The 21,877-nt window shown below is 46.3% G+C and overlaps 1 protein-coding gene across 4 annotated transcripts in view; it reads left to right on the forward strand.

Annotated features, from left to right (window-relative positions):
* Positions 1 to 2,940: 2,940 nt before the first annotated feature.
* ZFX (zinc finger protein X-linked) overlaps positions 2,941 to 21,877 on the forward strand; it is a 318,074-nt gene continuing 299,137 nt past the window's right edge. Inside the window, exon 1 of one of the 4 annotated variants that reach the window (XM_069637285.1) lies at positions 2,941 to 3,247. The gene's annotated coding sequence lies outside the window, so the exon portion shown is untranslated. The remainder of the gene's footprint in view (positions 3,248 to 21,877) is intronic. The other 3 variants (XM_069637286.1, XM_069637288.1, XM_069637287.1) reach the window with 3 other exon arrangements.

The raw sequence follows: 21,877 nt of genomic DNA on the forward strand, positions 1-21,877 counted from the left end.
CCTGCACTGCTGGGGGGTGGTGGGAGACATGGGTGGGGGCCTGGTGGAGGGTGACCCTGCACTGCCGGGGGGTGGGAGACATGGGTGGGGGCCTGGTGGTGGGTGACCCTGCACTGCTGGGGGGTGGGGGTGGTGGGAGACATGGGTGGGGGTCTGCTGGCAGGTGCCCCACAGTGCTGGGGGGTGGGGTGGTGGGAGACATGGGTGGGGCCTGGTGGAGGGTGACCCTGCAATGCTGGGGGGTAGGGGTGGTGGGGAACATGAGCTGGACATGGGTGGGGGCCTGCTGGCAGGTGCCCCACAGTGCTGGGGGGTGGGGGTGGTGGGAGACATGGGTTGGTGGGCAGTAGTGCAAGTTGACATGTGGGTTGGCTGGGGGGCATGGCCATGGTGGATGGGGTGCCTGCAGGACATGTGCGGGGTAGGCCCTCCCCGCGCACCCCTGTAATACACGTACCCTGATGGAATCGCGTGTGGAACTTCCCGCGCACCCCTGAAATACACGTACCCTGCTGATGTCGCGTGTGGAACTTCCCGCGCACGCCTGAAATACACGTACCCTGCTGAAATCGCGTGTGGAACTTCCCGCGCACCCCTGAAATACACATACCCTGCTGATGTTGCGTGTGAAACTTCCCCCGCACCCTGAAATACACGTACCCTGCTGAAATCGTGTGTGGAACTTCCCGCGCACCCGAAATACACGTACCCTGCGGAAATCGCGTGTGGAACTTCCCGCGCACCCCTGGAATACACGTACCATACTGATGTTGCATGTGAAACTTCCCCCGCACCCCGAAATACACGTACCCTGATGAAATCGCGTGTGGAACTTCCTGCGCACCCCTGAAATACACGTACCCTGCTGAAATCGCGTGTGGAACTTCCCGCGCACCCCTGAAATACACGTACCCTGTGGAAATTGCGTGTGGAACTTCCTGCGCACCCCTGAAATATGCGTACCCTGCTCGCACGGGGCCAATCGCGTGTGGAACTTCCCACGCACCCCAATGATACACGTAGCCCGCTTGCCGTGCTGGTACAGGGTTAGCGCAGCCCTTTGCGCTGGATTGGGGATTTTGATGGCTTTTCCCTGCGCTAGAGGCGTTCTTGGGGGCGTAACTGGCGCTGCTGCAGGGTCGCTGTGCGCCAGGGCTGGTTTTGGTGGCTGGAATCCATGAATACGCGCGGAAATGGATTTTAGTGCACGCGGCTGGCGCAGGGATTCGCACACGCACACTTGCGCAAGCCGCATGCGCTACTTGTGCGCTGAATTCTATGAATTACCCCCTAAGTGAATTGTCTGCTTTTGATCCATGCAGTGTTCTTCTCTGCTTACAAATGTATTTGGCTTCCAATTTGCTTAAATTCAATTCTTCGTTGCTGCCTCTGATTTTCTATTTCACCTGGTCTATGGCCAGGTACGAAGAGTCTTCTCACTTCTCCTTGATGAAGTCAACTTTCATTCTGTTCTTTATCCTGCAAATAACTAAGACATAATTTACTGCAGACAGTTGAAGCCTTGCAGTCTGTAAACAATGCTTGGTTTTTCTTCATTATATTGGTTGAGTATTTAAGTAGATGTCAATGTTTTCTCAATATTTTTACTAGACGGAAGCTATCCTTAATGTAACTAGTAATACATTTAACAGGCTCCTTTGTGTCCCGTTTCTTCTATCCCAAAGGTTTGCCTGTTATAAGGTCCTTTCTTGGTTTGGTTAAGGCTTTTGTACTTGCTTGTTTAATGATTCTATCCGTGATTCTGTAGCTCCTCATCCCAACTTGGTCACAGAAAAACATTAAGTTCATTGTCTGTGCCTCTGTCTTTGAATCTATTGTTAACATACTCAGTTTCTGCTCTTGTAATATCGTCTTCACTGGAATTTCTTTGTGCTACAATTATTTCTCCCATAGCGATGTTGTGTATTATGCATTTACAAAGACAGCTACTAGCATGTAGGATTGAGTTAACCTCTGTGGGCTTTCGAAAGGGGTGCGTCTGTGTAACTTGCTGTTCTTCATATAGATTGTGAGATCCAAAAACATACCGAGGTTGGGTTTATGTTACCACACAACGCAAAATCATTGTAATTTAGGAACTCGTATAATCCTTAAATTCTGATTATTTGTCTTCCCAAATTAAAAATATATCAAGGACATGTCTACACCATATACGTAAATGTGCACTGAGTCACTTCTGTAGTTGTAGATGTGTTTCTTCAAAGTGCCCCAGGGTCCGTAAAAAGTGCCAATGGCCAACCCTTTTGTTTGTCGGTAATAGTCATTGTTAAAAATGAAGCTATTGTTTTGCACGTTATTTAGGAAAAAAGCATTTAAGTGTTCACATATATCAACAATCGCTAATGTATTTATTGACGTAATAGAGGGCTTTCACATCATAAATTGCCAAAAAGTACTTTTTTTTCTCCAATCAACTTCTTCCAGTGGGTTGCGTTTACTTTACTGCAGTGGTATTTAAACGTGTTTAAGCTAAGCACCCTCCACCCCTTGAGTAATAATATTGCTGCAGACCCCCCATGCCATATCTGCTATATTTAATAACATATGCAGTCACCGTAATCCCTTTTTGAAAGGCAGCCTTCGGGTCCCATTCAAGGGGCCAGCAAAACAGTATTTAGACACTGAACTACTGCAATGTCAAAAATAATTGTCGGGGGAGAAACACCGGAACCGATATTTCTATCTCCTTGGCGTCGGTTCAAAGGCCTTTCCATTCGTTTATTTTGAGCCAAGACGCCGAAATACCGAAAACGAGGGCTAGCACCGCATTGCAGTGGTGGAGGGAGATTTACAACGGACAGAGGCATCTCGCTACGGAGCCTGAAAACGGCGACCGACAGACCAGACGGATTGTTCAATACCGCGTCTACCGCCTGGGGCCTAGGCCACCCCGTGACGTGACGCGCAGCTCTGACGGCTGGGCCTGCTCCGGGAGAAGCTGCAGCCTGCCGCTTGGGTGATTTGTTCCCCGCCCTCTCTCGCTTCAGAGCTGCTGCAGACACTCGGCCCCTCCCTTCTCCTGGGCTCTCCCCCCACCTTCGGCTCCCCTCCGCCCAACGGAAGGCAAAAAAACACCAAGTCGGGGATTCTTTATCGGCCCATGTACGCTTTCCGAACCGTGGGTACCGTGAAAAGAGCGGCGTTTTTTAGGCCAGAAACGGAGAGGCCTGTGTAAGCTGACCAGGCCAGCGGCGGAAACGGCAACTGTTTAGCGGCCCAAGCGTAGGTAGGTTCGGCGAAGCGGTCACTGCGGCACCTACTGTCTTTATGGAACGGACGGCAGTTAATCGGGTGGGGTGTCGGTAGGCTGACCACCGGTAGTAGTACGTTTGAGGCCTACATCGGGTGCACAAGGCCCCGAGGAGGCCGCAGCTAGGCCTCGGTGGGAGGGCAGCTCGCGCATATTACCAAAACAAAAGGGCCGCTGCAGGCCGGTGATTGCATTGCAACATATTTTGACCCTCCGTTTTGTGTCTTTCTGCTTTATTTATTTTAATTGCGCAGTAAATTTGGTGTTTTTATGTGCGTGGTAAAATCGTACTTTTGATTTGGACCGTTTTCTTGGTTTGCCTTCGTTAGATGCTGATTTACACCAAGATGGCTGCTCCCCTTTTGGGCTTTTGATGCGGTGGGGGCAGAGGGGCCAGGCGCCATCTTGCATACAGGAGCGCGCTGTTGTGGGGAGGAGGGGCAGGATGTACATATTTTATTTAAAGCACTATATACAAACATAATTGTACTATGATTTTAAGATCAAAAGAGAGGGGATTGAAACCTTTGCCTATCATAGAGCCGCTGTCTGTTGAACCTTTGCTTTGAGTAACGTGAGGTGCGCAACTGGGCAGGTGTCTAATCAGGAACTGACTGGCGCACGTAACACCTCCCCCGACGCGTCATTTTGACTGACTGAAAGGCAGATAGCGTTATTTCGCGCCTTCTTTCCGTGGTCCCTTCGCCACTGTCTCGTCTCAACCAAATTCGTGTGGTTTAATTGTGCATGCTCAGTTATGTTTCCAAAGTAATGGGCGGGGAAAACACACGTGAGCTGAGGCATATCAAAGCAAAGTCACAGTCGATTGCTGTCGTTCAGATCTTTTTGCTGCTCAACCTAGCAATATTGATAATGATATGCGGAGGCAGGATTTACGATTGACAAACTCACATAGTGCCACATTTTGTCACTTCGTTTTGACCATAGTGTTGTCTTTTCGTTCTGCCTAAGATTTTAGTCATGGGTGTTTTCGGCATCTAATTAGATACTTTTCAGCTATGTAGTGGTTGGGGATTCAGGAAAGGGGATTCCCACCATATCAAAGACATTTTTGTTTAGATACGCCCTGGTGCAAAATGACATTGTCACGGCGAACAATGTTTTACATTGTTTTTTAAAAATTAGATATCTGGATTAGAATTGTTTACAATGTATGTACTTCAGTTACCAGGTCTCTGGAAAGTAAATACATATTTTTGAAGTAAAAACTACAAAATCTCTGTCCCCTTTTTGTTTATCAATATATCGATATTATGCAATGGGTTTCATTGTCTTTTGTCCCTATTTGCATGCTTAAGAGCGCGAATAATCTTTTCAGTTTTTGTTTAGATGTCTTTATTTTCTGCTAGACACCTACGTTATTGATTTTAAGAAATGACTGCAATGCAGAGTTGTCATTGAATGAACTTGCACCTTGACCATCCAGGCGGCTTTTAACTGGGGATCAATGCAAACCTCGATTTTGCAGAAAATGATTCAATTTAGGGAGAAGAGGCAGTGCTGCGTTCAAAACTAGGTTTTCTTAGTTCATACATTTAAACATATTTCGGGTTGTGCAACATAAGTAAATGCACAAACAAAAAACGAAACGTTGACATGGATACATATTGGTATGGTGATTGCATTAAAATTGCATGCAGTGTAATGCATTAAATGCACGCAGTGTTAAAATACATCAAACCCTCCTCTTCCAGAAGGAAATCCCACCACAGGTTAAAGACACCTCAAAAGTCAGATAGAAAATTGGGGGCATTTCATGCTCTGCATGTTTATGGAAAATCAAAATTTACAGTCTAAGGTGTCCTCCCCATTGATGTAGACTGCCTACCCTCTTTCTCCATTCCCATTAAACCAGTTACCGTCTCTGGATTTTATGGTACTTATTCCTGTGATCCTTCTCCACCAATGCCTCTGGCCGTCGTGCCGTTTGCCACTGCAACCTACACGCTTATGCATGGTGTGGTTTCCACTCCCTACCTTCTTGTACTCTGGCGCTTGTTGACTGGACCCATGTGCCTTTGTCGCAGGGCTTACTATTATTTGGTTCTTCTTTACCTTCCTTATTCCCCTCGTTCGTCTTTCCTTAAAAAGCAGTTGCTGCATGCTTGCGCTGTACAAAATCACAAAAATTAATAAATATGTTGCATATAAAATGATGCATGTACTTAAAAAAAAAGTGTTTTTGCCTAATTCATAATAGCTTAACTTTTTCCCAGTCCAGACACGGAAAGAAGTAAACAAAAAAAATGGTTGCAGATTAGTCACAAGCTCTTAGAATGGGATCCACGTCAGGGTTCGAAATTGAGGGGAGCTGAGAGCTATTTAGCTCATGCTTCTAGCCTAGAAGAGCACGGTTGGCTTGAAACCAACGGCTACCAGGTGCTACTTTTGGTTCCCTAGGCAATTGATTCCTTACAAACATGTATACGTGACATTAACTGAGTTTTTGAGAATGCTTATAAAGAAGAGTTGTGAGACATCTATCACACGTTTAAACATGATGAATCCTACATAATGGACATAAAGTTAGTTATGTTATCTTGCATTGGTATAGCACCTCCTACCATAGTTTATGGCTTCGAAGGGCTTTGCTTGTCAGAAAGGCAAAGTTGGAGTATGAAAGAACATTCAGTTGTGGTAGGGTGAAGCAACGTTAGGTAGATTGTTGGGATGAGGGCGAGAGACAAATAAGATGCACAGGGAGGCATGAGAAGGAAAATGTAGAGGAAATATGTGTATAATTGGACCAAATTGATTGTGGGATTCAAGTGTATTCCATGGGTTGCAGTGCCAAGAGCAGAGATGGCTAGAGAGGAGGTGTTCTCTGCGCAAGAGGGGCAAGTCTGGAGATTATTCAATGCATGGTGAGTCTGGGCATGTTGAAGCCATGCCCAAGAAAACACATGCAAATGTGCATCTCATCTGGTAATTGGATTCACAGTGCGGATTCGCGGTGCACTGTGTATTCACTCCTGGTTCCCCGGCAGAAACTCCAGCCTACTCTGTGATTCTCGACACCCAGGATGTGGTTTTTAACTCCTGCTTATCAAATCTTAATTTTCAAACCATGCGTGTGACATTCAAGAAAAAAAAAATCAATTTACGATCATGGTGTTTTGAAATTCAATAATACATTGTAGAATAGAGAACACAAGGAACCTTTTTATATTTGTATAGAGATTCTGACTACAGGGTCCTTAGAAGAGATTCTCTAGTCATGGTCAAGTTGGAAGAGCACTTTCAGACACATCAAAATCAGCGGTGTTGGTTGAAACTGCACAACCCTTATATCAGTGTGCGGCTTTCTTTTTTGTTGGTTGGAGAGTTGGTCATTTTAGAGATTTTTGCTGTCGCATACAGCAAAAACACGGGATGATTTACTTAAAAATATATATTTTTTAATTTAATGTGTAATCCAGTGAAACAGTGTAACCTCTTCTCTTCTTCAGCTGGATGGCTGACTATGCAGAACAGGGTCAGATTTAACTTTCTTCTCCTGGTTCACAAATATCTCCATGGCAGGACATCCAGTCCTCTATCTAATTCTACAAGCTGTCTTGTAATTCCGCTCTGTCTCCTCGACTACCCTTGTGGCTCTTCGCCTTCCCTGTGCTTCCACTCTATCTTGCTCCACTTGCGTGGAATTCTCTTCCCCTGGACATCAGAGACACAGTCCACACGGATTTGTTCAAAAACAAACTAAAAGGCTACCTCCTTGCCTCTGAATTACCCTTATAACCTATGTCTCGTCTTCCTGCTAGCTAACATTTTCCCTTGACTCTAACCTGCCTCTGTCCTTCACTTCCTCTGCCTCCACTCTAGCACTTCACCCATCATGAGCACAGCTGGCCCGTACCACCTACCTGCACTAAAAATATTTGCGCCAAAAAAAAGGGATTTGCGGGCAGAAAGGCGCACAAATCCTGTTTTTTTTGGCGCAAAGAATCCATGAATCAGGCCCTTAAAATGTTCGTTGTCCTTAATCTATGTATTTCACAGGGTTCGAAATTGAAGGGAGCAGGGAGCTATTTAGCTCCTGCTTGTAGCCTAGAAGAGTCTGGTTAGCTTGACTCCTAGTTAGCTTGACTGCAACAGCTACCAGGAGCTACCTTTGGCTCCCCAAGCCAAATGATGCAGAACAAATGCACCTATTTCAATGTAACTGTTCATTTTGGACAATCTATAACATTGGGACACAGCAATAAGGCATTTACAGCCTAAGCGGTCATAAATAATGGACAAAGTGATACGTTTACATATTTTGTGGAAGTTAGATTTGCAATGCGTGATGTACTAACTAGCTCCTCGTTCCCCAGTGGTAGCTCCTGGTCAATGGTTAATGGTGGATACAGAGGAGCTGCTTTTTGCTCCTGCTTACCCAATGTTAATTTCGATCCCTGTGTCCACTTATGTATTCTCCCCAGTGACTCTTCCATTTACTCTCATGCACAGCCTGGTCAGAATGTCCTTCAAACTCGCCCCATTGCAAGAAGCTTGCTGCTTCCCGTCAAATCTCATTTCTTATCTAATGTACGTTCTTTTGAGATCAAAAGAACATTGTTCCGCCTGTATATAAATAAATAACTTTCTACGTTTGACAACAATTACTTCAAATACATTCAACAACCTACAAGTATTAAAAGCAAGAATGTCAATGATTTTAACAATCTTTTCTATTAAACAATAAAATCCATTTAATAATTTGTGTCCAAAGTGCCATTAGTGCACTTGATAACAATACATTTTCTCTCCAGACCAGCATCTAATCCAAAAATTATCTGACATTATGGGTTCTAAATTTTATGTACAAATATACTTAAAAATAGAACCCTTGCATTTTTCAATGTAATGCATTTGATATGGTGAAAAACATGTTTTTTTCAGCCTCTGCCAGCTTTTATTCCTCTCCTAGAGCAAATCTTTTGTGCTGCTTTAATTTAAGGTTCCAGGGTCTGCACTTAGAGTGCCTATATTGTGGCTGAAACAATATGAAACCTAACCTAAATCTAATCCTGCATTTGATATGGTGTCTAAAGTCTCCAATATGTGTGTTTCCAAGTTCTCTACAGTGAAAATCTTTCCATTCAATTTTTATTTTTTTTAAATAATTTTGATTATTTTTCAAGTACAACACAGAACAACTCATAACTCCGCCCCCCCCCCCCCCCTCCAACATCCCCACTCCCTCACCCTCCTCGTTCCCCTATGGAGGCAATTGGGAAAGTGGCATTTAGAATGTCTTGGAAATGATGATTCAAAGAATGTTTAATAGTCTTATCTTATGTGGGCACCATTGGAGCATGTAGTCGCTTTGAAGATACTGCAGAATGTCTCCCCACATCTCCTGGAATTCCTCTGGGGAGCCCTGTATTTTGGTTGTCATCCACTCCATTGCTATAAAGTTCCATACCTTCTGGAGCCATTGGAGCTGCATGGGAGGTTCCCTCTTCTTCCAGCATTGAGCTATTGTCAACCATGCTGCGATGGTGAGGACCATCAGACCTTTCCGTTGACGCCTGGTATGCGATCTTCTCGCCTGGTCCCACAACCCCGCCAGCCACACACCCTCCCTCAGTTCCTTAGCTCCCTGGACCATTCTTTCCGTTTGCGTTTTGATGTCCATCCAAAAAGCTGAAAGTGCTGCACACTGCCACCAGATATGTATCCAATCTCCCCGCTGTTGGCAGCTTCTCCAACATAGCCTGTCAAAGTGCGGGTAGATTGATTGCAATTTTGCCGGGGAGAGATGCCACTTCAGGAGAACTTTTTGCCACATTTCCCGGAGCTGGATTGACCATGTGAGTCTCGGCAACTCTCGCCAGACGTCCTGCCACTGGGACCTCGGAATCATTCTCCCTAGTGTATGTTCCCACCTTTTCATGTAGGCCCATCTGACGCCCTCACCTTGTTCGTTCAGGAGTGAGTACAGGTTCGAAATCAGCTTGGTGGATCCTGAATCTGTTATCAGAAACGTCTCGAATGTTGTCAATGGTCTTGTCCCTGCTTCCTTGTATTGTGGAGTATTTAAGCAATGGACCAATTGTGTGTTTCCCGAAATGCTTCTTTCGAGGGAATGCCAAATTCGCGTGTACACTCCTCGAATGACCTTATGTCTTGGCCTTCAAACATGTCCTTGATCTTGGAGAAGCCCGCCTGTTCCCAGGCGGCAAATGCATTGGGACTCTGACCAGGGGGAAAGTCCGGATTTCCAAACAGCGGGGTGAATGGTGACGGGATCGTGGTGATGTTTCCTCTCCTGACTGCCGAGTCCCAGGCCTCTAGGCCTGCTCACATGACTACACTGATTTTGGTGTTTGGGTGCCTAAGGCTCTTTTTGTTCCACAGGAGGTTGGAAAGTGGGGTCCCCGCAACTGCGACATCTTGCTTAGCCCAGATTTGTTGAGGGGAGCTGGCCACCCATTCCTTCATAACCCTCAGTTGTGAAGCTTCATGATATCTTCGAAAGTGCGGCAGTGCCATCCCTCCCTCCCATGTGTGGGCTGTCATCGTTGTCATGGCTACTCTGGGTTTCTTCCGCTGCCAAACGTAGGTGGAGACCATTCTGTTCAAGGCCCTGAAAAAGGAGTTTGGCGGCGTCAGCGGGAGTGCTTGAAAGTAATAGAGGACTTTCGGTAAAATGGTCATCTTGACGTGGAGATCCTCCCCCACAACGACGTGTTGAGTGGGCTCCATTTTTCTAATAAACCCTGAAGAAGGGTGAGCAGGGCCGGAAAGTTCGCTGAATACAGTTTGGTTGTTGATGGGGTCAATTTTATCCCCAAGTAGGGGATACCTTCTTGTGCTAACTTCATTTCCAATTTCTGAGATAAAGTGGATACTGTCCCCCGGTCTCCCGAGAGATTTAGGATTTCTGATTTATTCTTATTTATTTTGAGCCCTGAGACGTGCCCGAACTCCTCAAGTTCCTGGATTAGCACTGGTAGGGAATGTTCTGGTTCCGTAAGGGCTATCAACATGTCATCTGCAAAGGCCATGGCCTTGTGTTCTTTGCCGCACATTTGGATCCCTCGGATGAGCTGATGTGTCTGTATTTTCAACAAGAATGGCTCCAAGAAGGAGGGCATAGAGAAGAGGGGACAGAGGGCAGCCCTGCTTTGTGCCTCTGGATTGTGCCACCCTAGATGAGAGGGTTCCATTCAGGGAAATTCGTATCGAGGGGCTCCTGTAGTTAGCCCTAACCATTTGCATAAACCTCCTCCCGAACCCCATGCGTTCCATCGTGAGGAAGAGCTGCGACCACTCCACCGTATCGAATGCTTTTTCAGCGTCCAAAGCGACAAGTGCTGCTTGTGTTATTGATTTTGAGTGCTCAACTTTCTCAATAAGGTGACACACCCGCCTTGTATTGTCTGTCGTGTGTGGATGAAGCCCGCTTGGTCTGGGTCCACTAGTGTTGTGAGGTGCTTGGAGAGCCTGTTTGCCAGGATCTTAGTGTAGATTTTAGCGTCCAGATTGATCAACGCTATCGGGCGATAGGAGCACGGCTGCGATGGGTCTTTACCAGGCTTAGGAAATAGCACTATTGCTTCATTCATGGATGGTGTAAGATCGCCTTGCGATCTGAACATATTATATAGGGCTGTGAGTCTTGGGATTAGGGCCCTTTGGAAATACTTATAAAAATGTGCCCATGTAGCCCTCTGGGCCCGGACCGGAGCCTTATTTTTAGGGAGTTTCTTAATGGCCTCCGCGACTTCCGCCTATTCAATATCTCTTTCCAACAGGGATCTGGACTTCTCCGACAGTCTGGGCAGGGTTATCTGATCCATATATGCTTCCTGGGCTTCTCTTGATGGATTCGCTGAGTTATATAGTGCCTGATAGTAGTCCTTCATTACTTCCCCCATTTCTGCGTTCGTTGTTACAGTTTCTCTGTGTTCGTTTTTTAACGCTAGAATCTTCCCCTTGCAAGTTTTTTCACAGAGCTCCCTCGCCAGGAGTTTGTCAGCCTTGTTGGCATACATATAATATTTTTGCTTCGTTTTGAGCAGGGCCGATTCGGCCTTTCTAGTTTCCAGCAGGTTGAGTTGGCCCTGAACGTGTTTCAGTGCTCTTTTCGTTGCTCTACTTGGGTTATTTGACACCTCCCTCCTTGCTTCCTCTATTTTCTGCTCCAGCTCTTCTTCCCACTGGGAAAGTTGCTTATCTCGTCTTACTTTGAGCGCTTTCAGCTCTCCCCTCAAGACTGCCTTAAAGGCGTCCCACAGCACTCCCTGTGAAATCTCCTCTGTGTCGTTCTTGCTGAAGTAGTTTGTAGCTTCTCTTCTATCCCCTCCACCACCACCTCGTCCCTGAGGAGATCTTCGGGGAACCTCCAGGACCACAGACACACCTCACGTGACTCCAGAGCCATTGTTGCCATAAGAGGTGCATGGTCTGAAAGTGAGATCTGGCCGTGCTGCATCTCTTTCGTTTTCCGGTCAAGCCTGGTTGAAGTCCAAATATAGTCTATTGCGGATTGTGTATTGTGAACGTGGGAGAAGTACGTGTATCCCTTTTCATTTCCATTTTTCGCCCGCCAAAGGTCGTGCAAGGACAGCGCCTCAAATGCTTTTCTTAGGGACTTTGACGGGGCTTTGGTATCGTAGCAAGTATTAGCACTTCTATCTAAGCTGGGAGACCAGGCCATGATCAGGTTGCCACTGAGGATTATATATCCTGTCGCAAACTTCTCCAGGGATACCAATGTTTCTTTAAGAAAACCTTCCTGTCCCGTGTTGGTGGCGTACACAGCCGCCAGGATGATGCGCCTTCCTCCTAGTTGAGCGTTCAGGAAAATAAATCTTCCCTGTGATCTTGGATCTTCATGGCGATATTGTCTCGCACCGCAATAAGAACTCTCGCCCTCTTCCTGGTTGCGTTCGATTGGAATACTTTCGCGTATCCCCTTAGTTTGATCTTGGCTCTGTCGCTCCGCTTTATATGGGTCTCTTGATATAGAAGGATATCCGCCTTCCATCTCTTGGCCTGCCTGTCCAACTTGGCTCTTTTCGCTGGTGTGTTCATCCCTCTGATATTTTGAGAAAGATTAGTCACCTGCTCCATGGTGGTCCTATCATGGGAAACTCTGCTGACCCTGGTCCCACACCACCATTCCTTTCTGTTCTCATAAGTCCCTTTAGCCTGATCCCATTTTACCTCCATAACCAAACTGTTCGTCGAGGAAGGGCCGGGAAGCTCAACGCCCACAGACGAATTGTCCAGAGCACCCGACCCCTTTTCCACCTCGGTAAAAAGTTGTGGGGAATCTTAAACCCCACTAGGTATTCCAGACGTTGCGAATGACACTTCGTCGTGGCCTGCCGATGACATTTCGGTCGAGACTCCTTATGTTTTGCTTCCTGGGTTGAGATAAAGCTTAGCCTTCTTATTGTCCTCCCATCTGTGCACTGGATCCTAGGAATTTTTGCTTAATTTACGATTCCGCCCCTTGCCTTTTCTCTGCACCGTTGACCAGCCTTCTTGCGCGCATAGGACTGCGCTCTTCTTTGTGGGAGCGATTGTGCTCTAGTTGTTTCGCTTTGAATTCCCAGGATCTTTTCTACCTCTTCACACGTGGTGACTATGTGTTGTGCGCCATCCCATTCGAAGAGACCAAAAGGGAACGTCCATCTATATTTTACTTTGTTGCTTCTCAGGTGCTGGACCACCGGTCCCATCTGCCGCCTCTTGAGCAGGGTGAATTGCGCAAGATCCTGGTAGAGATATACTTCCTGCCCATTTATTCTTTTTGGCGCTCCGAGCCTTGCCCTGCGGAGTATCTGCTCCTTCTTGGTATAGGATGTTATGGCAGCCAGGACGTCCCATGGTCTCGCTCCCTGCTCAGTTATCCTTTTGGGGCCCACTCTGTGAAGTCTGTCAATTTTCACTTGCTGACCCGACGCGTCTGCCAAGATCTCAGAGAAATATTGTGTGACTGTCCCCATGAGGTTTCCATCTGTTATTGATTCCGGCAAGTTCTTAATCCTAATATTGGACCTTCTCGATCTATTTTCTAGATCTTCACATTGGGTTTCAAGGAAGGTGGTGACCTGGGCTATTCAGTCGAGGGTTTCGTCGGTCGCATGTGTGCCTTCTTCTACCGGCTGCACTTGCCTCTCCAGGATATCCGTCCGTTCTTCCAGCTTAGCTAAGTCTTGTTTAATTTCCTGGATGGACTGCTTCATTTCATCCCGAAGCAGTTTGAACTGAAATTGTACAGAGCTGAGTAGCTGCGCTTGAAGCTCCTTGAAGCACTCCTGCATTTCCGTCTTGTTCATCGTGTTCCCCGCCATACCTTCCTGAATTGGTTCAGAATCTGTGGACAGCAATTCCTTGTTTGCGTGGACCACAATTGTCTAAGGTTTCTATTTTGGTTCCGCGGAGACTGGGAGAGTGCCGGGGTATTCATCCTCGGTTTGGACATTAAAGCCTGCCCCTCTGCCAAATCTATCGTGCCACTGATGGATCCTTTACCCTGATGTATGGTCAGATGATCACTGGAGCATGCGGGGGAGGGGTGGTTCTCTCAACTCTGGGGTTGTGAAAAGTCCCCGATCAATTTTTGCCCGAATTGGGCTGCAGGTCACATAAAACCTTCTGATCTCGAGCTCCCCCTGTCGGCCCCCTAAAAATACCCCACTGGTTTTGAAATCGGTGCAGTTCCTTGTTATGACGCAGGCACCGATCTCCTCTTCCCCCATGCCCCCACCCCGCGTTTTATTGATGGAGTGCTGCAGAGGAGGATATGTGCCCCTGGGGACTCCTCCCAGGCCCCCCTCACTTAGCTGCTGCTCTCTCTGTCTCTTTCACGGCTGCATGCTCTGGTCCGGGAGTGATGCGCTGCTGGATGGGACGTGCACACGCCCGATGATGGAATGGCCGCTGGGGGGGAGGGGCCGTGTCCGCTCCTGGGCCCCCTCCCTGTGTCCAGCCGACAGCCCCACCTCTGTTGGCTCTTCCGAGGGCCTCGATCCTCTGATACCACGCCCAGTGTCGGGCGTCCGTTGTGGAACGCTCCGGCGCAGCAATGCCCGGTCTCGTCAGGCCTCTCTCCACGGAGTCCGGAGGGGAGAGAAAGCCGGCCCAGCAGCCGTTGACATTCCCTCAGAGCCGCCTGCCCCCTCCGAGGTCCCCTCTGATGTAACGGGCGCTACGTGGCGGAGTCTGATAGTCGGCCGCCCCGCTCGGACCACTCTCCCCTGGGCGCCCGCCCTCTTGCCCGCTGTCCTCACACCAGCGCGGACTCCCAACACAGACAGCCGCCCGCAGCACCGCTTGCGCTCATCGTATTTATGCCCCAGCTTGCTCGTGTCATAGTCGGTTGTAGGCTGTTGCTCAACCAAAAAGCTTCAGTATATTGCTTCTGTACCGCGGCCCCGGCCGGGAGAAACCGTCACGTACCTCCTCCCGTGCTGGCCGCCATCTTGGAAGTCCTTTTATTTTTTTTAAACCTTTATTTTAAGATTTGACAAGTGCATCACATATAACATACTTGTTTTGCATTTAGACATACATCAAGTTTTGCATTTTCGGACTGGGGGTCATTTCATATTGTTTGTGTCATTGGTTTTCTTTTAGGTTTCAGTCTGTGGTCGATGGCGGACCTGGGTTTTCACTGGCTAGGTCAATGGCTGGGCTAGAGGATTCATCTCCTGATGTGTCGGAAAGGTGGTCCAAGATACCTCCTTAATGGGGCCCAGATATCTTTTGGCCTGCAGGCCGACGCCACGCTTTGCACGTATAACTCTTCAGTTTCTTGTACTAAAATCAGTTCTTTCATCCAGGCCTGTCGTGTGGGAGGGTGATTTGCCTTCCAGGCTTCAAGTATGCATCTTTTGGCAACTGCACCAGCGACTGTGACCAGGCGACGTGTTTTGATCGAGGCCTTCCCAATGTCCCCAAGTAGGTATTTCAGTGGAGTTGCTGTGATCCTGTGTCCAAAAATATTACTTACTGTGTCTGCTACCTCACCCCAAAACCTTGATATAGGAGGGCAGTCCCAGTACATGTGAAAGGTTTGCCCCTTGGGTGTGACATTTTGGGCATTCCGGTTTGGTTGTGGGATCGAATTTGGCGACTTTGTTGGGAGTGATATGTAGATGATTTAATATTTTGAATTCAATCAGTCTAAGGTTGGTGCACATAGAAATTGCCTTGGTGAACTGGCAGTATTTGGCCCATTGGTTGTCCTCAATGGTGATGCCCATATCTCTTTCCCATTTGGTTTTCATTGTGTTTTTGGATGGGGTGTGCTGTTGTACTGCGTTGTGGAGGGTAGAGATTCCGCCCCTGAAGCCTTCTGGCGTCATGATGTCGGTCAAGAATTGATGGGTAGGTGGGGCTTCCGGTAGAGATGGCCATTGTTTCTTGCACGTGGCGTAAGTCTATGATATTGTATCGTGGTTAACAGCCCGGACCCGACCTTTGCATGAACGGTGCATAGGGATGCGAATTTCCCATCGGGTTATAGGTCTCCTATGTGCATTTCTTTCTCTGGGTCCCATTTTTTTTTTTGAAGGATTGTGTCCAGGGTGGGTTCGAGCTTTGGATGGTGCTACAGCGGCGTATGTGGCCAGTATGGGTTATCGCATCCTACTCTGCTCATTAGGTTGGACCATGCTCAGACTGTAGAGCCTACTGGGTTGACTTCGCCTCGGTCTCTCTGTGCTTTGGCGTAGGGCATTGCTCTTATATCGTAGGGGGCTGCCGCAAACCTTTCAGCTTGTATGTGTGCGTACGCCTCGGTGTAGTCTGACCAGTATTTTGCAAATTGGGCTTGGGAGGCCTGATAGTATAGTAGAAAGTCTGGGGCTGCCAAGCCCCCAGTGTCGTATTTCTCGCAAAGTTTGGACCAATTGATTCTCACGGTACCTCCGTTCCATACAAACCTAGTGACCAGTCTCTGAAGTTGTTGAAAAAACAGTTTGCCTGGCCAAATGGGTATTTTACAGAACAAGTACAATAGTTTCGGTACTATCACCATTTTGAGTAGCGCTATTCGCCCATATAGGGAAATTGGGAGTTTGTCCCATACATTTAGTTTATGTTCCAATAGTATTAAGTATGGTTCATAGTTGTTCTTGTATTAGGTCTGCTTGTCTGTGGCCATTATGATTCCTAAATATCGGGCTGTGGTCGGTGACCATTTGAATTGTGCAATGGCTGGGGTCTGTACTGTGGATGTGGTGAGTGGGATAATTTCTGATTTATTCGATACCCTGAGTATTTAGCAAATGTCTCTATTTCTTGCATTACCGGTGGTAGGTTGGTTTCCGGATTTCTGACATGCAGCATTGTATCGTCTGCGTAGAGTGAAATAAATTGGGGAGGTCCCCTTATGCAAATGCCTTTCCATGCGTGTTCGTATCTCAGTTTGGCCACCATGCCCTCTATGGTGAGTGCGAATATAAGGGGGGGATAGTGGGCAGCCTTGCCTAGTGCCTCTACCGAGTGTGAAGCTTGGGGATAGAGAATTATTTGTTCTGACCATTGCTCTGGGATCAGTGTATAAGATACGTATATATTTAATGAATACTGGGCCAAATCCCATCTTGCTGAGTATAGTGTACATATAGTTCCAGGACACAGAATCAAATGCTTTCTCTGCGTCTAGTGTGGCTGCTATTGTTTTGGCCTTTGGGTCTAGTTGTGAAGTGATGGCGAAGAATCTCCTCAGATTTAATGCGGTGGATCTGGTAGGGATGAACCCCGATTGGTCGGGATGTACAAGTGTGTTCATGCATTTTATGAGTCGGTTTGCGATCACTTTGGCGTATATCTTGGCATCCGAATTGATTAGGGATAGTGGTCGGTATGACATGGGATTTTGTGGTGGTTTATGGGGCTTAAGGAGAACTGTGATGATGGCCTCTTTCATGGTGTTCAGTAGTGACCCTTTGCTTATAGCCTCTTCCCAGACTTCCAGTAGCTTGGGGACTAGTTCCTCAAATATTTTATAGAGATTGGCTGGGATTCCGTCCGATCCGGGGGCTTTGCCCGCCCTTAAGTCTGCTATGGCTTGTCCTAGTTCTTCTGTAGTTATTGGTAGGTCGAGGGTTATTTTGTCTTAGTCTTCCAGTTGAGGAAGGGGAATTGAATCTATGTATTCCTGTAGTTCTTTTAGGGAGGCTTGGTCCTTGTTGGTGCAGAGTTCATTGTAGAATATCTGGAACACTTCGTTGATGTCGGCAGCTTTTGTTCGCACTTTCCCGTTTGTGTCCGTTATGCTGGTAATATGTCTCATTCTTTGCTCTGCTTTGATGAGGTTGGCGAGTGTGCAGCCAGCTCTGTTTCCCTCGCCGTATCTTCTGGCTCTTATAGGCTGTGCCATGTAGAAGATGCCACGTTCGGCCAGTATTTTGTCATGAGTTCTGCAATGCTTTGCAGGTGGTCATCGTCATTATTGGTGGGTTGTACATATTCCTGTGCTCTGAGTTCTCGTTCAGTGTGGTCCAGTTCTCTCCTTATGTCTTTCAGTACTCCGTGAGCTTGTGCCATCAGTTGGCCGCGCAACCAAACTTTGAAGGTCTCCCAAATGATTGCCTTGGAGTTCACAGAGTTTGCGTTTCGCTCGAAGAAGCAGGTAATTTCTGTTCTGAAGTGTTCTATCATTCTTTGGTCTCTCAGTAACGCGGGGGACATCCTCCATATACGGGTTGTATGTTCTGCGGTGGATTGTGTCAGTTCGAGAAGGACCGGTGAATGGTCAGACATTGTGCGTGGTTGTATCTTGCATGATGTTACGGCTGTTATGAGGTCGGGGGTGCATAGCCAATAATCTATCCGTGAACTGGATCAGTGTACGTACGAGTAGAACATGTATTCCTTTTCCAGGGGACGTAACTCTCTCCATACGTCTGCGAGGGGCATTGTGATCATGGCCTGGTGTATTGTTAAAGCGGATTTGGTAAGATTTCTACTTCCTACCGTGGTTCAGTTTAGCTCCATGTCCAGAATTGTATTAAAATCTCCGCCCCAGAGCACTTTGGCGTGCCCTATCGGGGTTATCATCATGAGGACCTTCAGATAAAATTCGGGGGAGTCCTCTTTCCATTCTATTTTTAAGCAAAGTCCTGTCACTGCCAGGTACAGGAGTACGTTAAATCTTAGTTATATAAAAAGCCTCCTTTTCCAGGGGCAAGGATAATTTTAGTAAATGTCTTTGATGTAGATCTTTAATATATGTAAATTCTATTAAAATGTGCATGTAGTTACCTGCGTGGACTCCTGACATCAATTGGCGACGAGTGGCTGAACAACGCGCGTGCGTGCAGATGCATGACCGATGTGTGAAAAGCAGAAGATGACCCTGTAGTTACGGCACTCCTTTGATGGTGGAGTGCTTCCCGTATATATTTCCAGTGATGCAAGCAGTACCTCTGTGCGCCAATGTGAGTGAAAGTGCCCAAGGCACAGGGGTTTGAGAAGCTAGAGCAGCCGTGTGTGACATTTGAGCTGGGAGCACAAACGCAGACTACAGTTGGAGCCGGTGCCTGAAACAGTTGGAGAGGAAAGGACCTCTAGATGGGCTGTGCTTGTGCAAGGAAGTGCACAATAACAATAGACGGAAGGACCTAGCAACGTGTGTGAACATACAGCCATTTTTATCATTATTCATCATCCTTTTCTTACAGAGTAATAATTATTGTCAGTACTTTTGATTATGACAATCATCATTATTGAAGTGTGCCCTCTTCGTTGTCGGTGCAGGGTAATCATTGGTTCTCTTCTTCGTGCCAGTACTCCTGGAGTAATTTGAGTAAATTGAAGAAATCATTCTAAGCAAATCTAGACTGTCAAGGATAAATGACATGCAGGGGGGAGTCATTCACCCACCCCAGCCCTTCCTGACAGTGCCTTGTGAGCCTCACATTCTGTGGATGGAGTGGAAGGAGTACTGGGCAATATTGTAACAATTGAAAATGAGAATTTCAAACGTGCAAGTTGTTATTGCTGCACTCTTTGGGCCCAGAAGGACAGCAACTTTATAGGGACTGAGGTCAGGGGAAGATGATGGAATACATGTGAGCTGACATTGAGGTCCCTGGATGCATATTATTATTATTCTAATGCTAATGTTAAAGTGAACCGATACTATTTCTATTAGAGGAAACAAGAAATGGATGAGCCTGTGGATGATTATGTGAGCAGTCTTCAAGTTGACCTTGACATGCAATTGCGGCAGTGGACTGACGTAAGATGACCTCGTAAGAGATCAGATTATAATACATATGAAACGAATAGTAGTGTTATTCAAGGGAGGTTATAGGTGTGTGGTGACCTTTCATTGGAAGAGACCATTCCAATCGCCAGGAAGATGGAGAATACTATGATTAGTACTAAAGCCTTAAAGGAAAAGAATAAAGACTTGCAGAAACTGACAAATGTTACAGTAGTCAAGAAGGGAAGCACACGTCGGTTGGGAAATAGAAGAGTAAAAGCAAGGATGTTTGAAAAAACACAGTTGAAAGAGCAAGAAGTGGAAACAACGAAAACATTTGTGGGAAACTGTTATCGCAGTAAGAAAAGGAACTTGTTACACATTTTTAAAAAAATGGCCCACTTTAAACCTGAAAATGTTCCAACTGTGGAAAGGGAGGCCATTTTGGAGCTGTGTGTAGAAATAAAGCAGGGCAATAAAATCGGTGCAGGAAGGCGAAGAGGTTGAAGAAGAGGAGCAAGAAGTGGAAGTAGTAACGATAGTGCATGGCAATAAAAAAGGGCCTCCGAAAAGTATGTTTATAATTGATGGAGTGAATTCTGAGTTCATAGTGGATTCAGGGGTTCACCAGACACTATTATTACGAATGGGAAGAACTATCTAAAAGGGTTATAACCCGAAAGAAAATTGACATAAGAGATCCTGGAGACTTTGAAAGTTTAGTAATTAAAATGATTTGAACTAGAAAAGCATTAATTGAATTTAAAGGACGACTAACTGAAATGAAAGTATATGTTGCTAAAATGATGTAAATGTTCTAGGCTGGGAGTATTAAGCCACATTTTAAAATTAAGCTTAATCCAGGAAGCAAAGGGTCTGTGTCGATTGTGATGGCAATCACGTTTGTGAGTACATTAAGGGTAAAGAAAGATAATTATTTCCTTTTGAGTATTTGGAATAGGGAAGCATAAAGGATATTGTCACACAATTGAGCTCAAAGCAGGTGTCAAGCCGATGTCGCGTGCTGTGAGTGATATACCTTTTGCGTTAAGAGACGATGTTAAGGAAGAACTCAACAGACTAAAAAGGGAAGAAGTAATAGAAAAGTAGAGGAATCGGAATGGGTTTTTCCAATTGGGATAGCTAGAAAATAGGGTTCGAAATTGAGGGGAGCTGGGAGCTATTTAGCTCCTGTATAGGAGCTAGAAGAGCCTGGTTAGCCTGACAACAACCTACCAGTAGCTACTTTTGGCTGCCCAGGCCCTCTGCCGAACAAACATGTAAATGCATTTGGGACAAACATTGAAACACAACTGTACGAGGTTTACAGCACAGGGGCTGATAAATAATGGTCACAATTATCTTTGCATCTTATGTGGAAGTTAGATTTGCAGAGCTCTTAAGTACTAGCTCCTCATACGCTAGATACCCATAAGCTCCTTTTGGCTCCTACTTATCAGATCTTAATTTCGATCCCATAAAACCCAATAGTAAAATGAGGATTTGTATGGATTCAAGAGAATTGAACAAGGCGATTGTGGTGAAGTAGCCTTTAACGGTGATATCCGAAAATGTAAATTTGATATGAAGTCCAGATACTTTTTCCACAATCGATTTGTCTGCAGTATAGCATCAGATCCAATCAAATCCGGAATCTAGCAAGTACACCACGTTTGTTACAGCTTTTGGCATGTATCATGATCTAAGAATGCACGGGTTTAATAATGACACACGTTTGGAGAGATGGTGGGACTGTAAGCGTTTCAGGGTGACCTTACATAATAGAAGGTTGTGCATGGTGTTGGAAGCGAAAGGTCTCGCACTAGAGCATATCAAATGCAAATATGGTATGCCAGAAGTGGATCACTTGGGTTATATGAGATAACACCATGTCCCGGTGTTAGGGAGAATTCTCATTCTAAGGCTAATTTCCCTTACCTATAGAGTCCCCCAGCAGCTTTGCTGGATTTGAAGGGTTTGTTTTTTTCTCCTGCTAAGTGTGTGACCCTGTTTCTCACTCTTAGGCATGTTTGCTATGTGTGTTCTAGCCATTTCTTTGTGTTTAATGTCTAAGGGGTTTATCTCACCCTCATAAGAACCATCTTTATACACCTGTTACACAGCACCCTCCGTGCAGTGACACAGGGGTGTTGTAGCGACCCCCAAACATAGACTCCATACCCTGGGACTGACTACTGTCTCCCAGGGCATGTAAAGTCCCCCATTGACTTGACTAGTCAATTTTTATGAACTAAACCAGTACAACCCATCTTACTATGGAGGTACTGGAAATGGTTAATAGTTTTTCCCTGGTGTTCATTTTCGAGAGGGTACCGTACAGTCCCTCTCTCAAAAGTTTCTGGCTGGTGGCAGTTGTTACTAATAAAAATATTCGACCGCGAATATTTCTCTATGGGATTTTC

This window comes from Ambystoma mexicanum, chromosome 7p, assembly GCF_040938575.1.
Source record: "Ambystoma mexicanum isolate Mex_15411 chromosome 7p, UKY_AmexF1_1, whole genome shotgun sequence".
NCBI lineage: Eukaryota > Metazoa > Chordata > Amphibia > Caudata > Ambystomatidae > Ambystoma > Ambystoma mexicanum.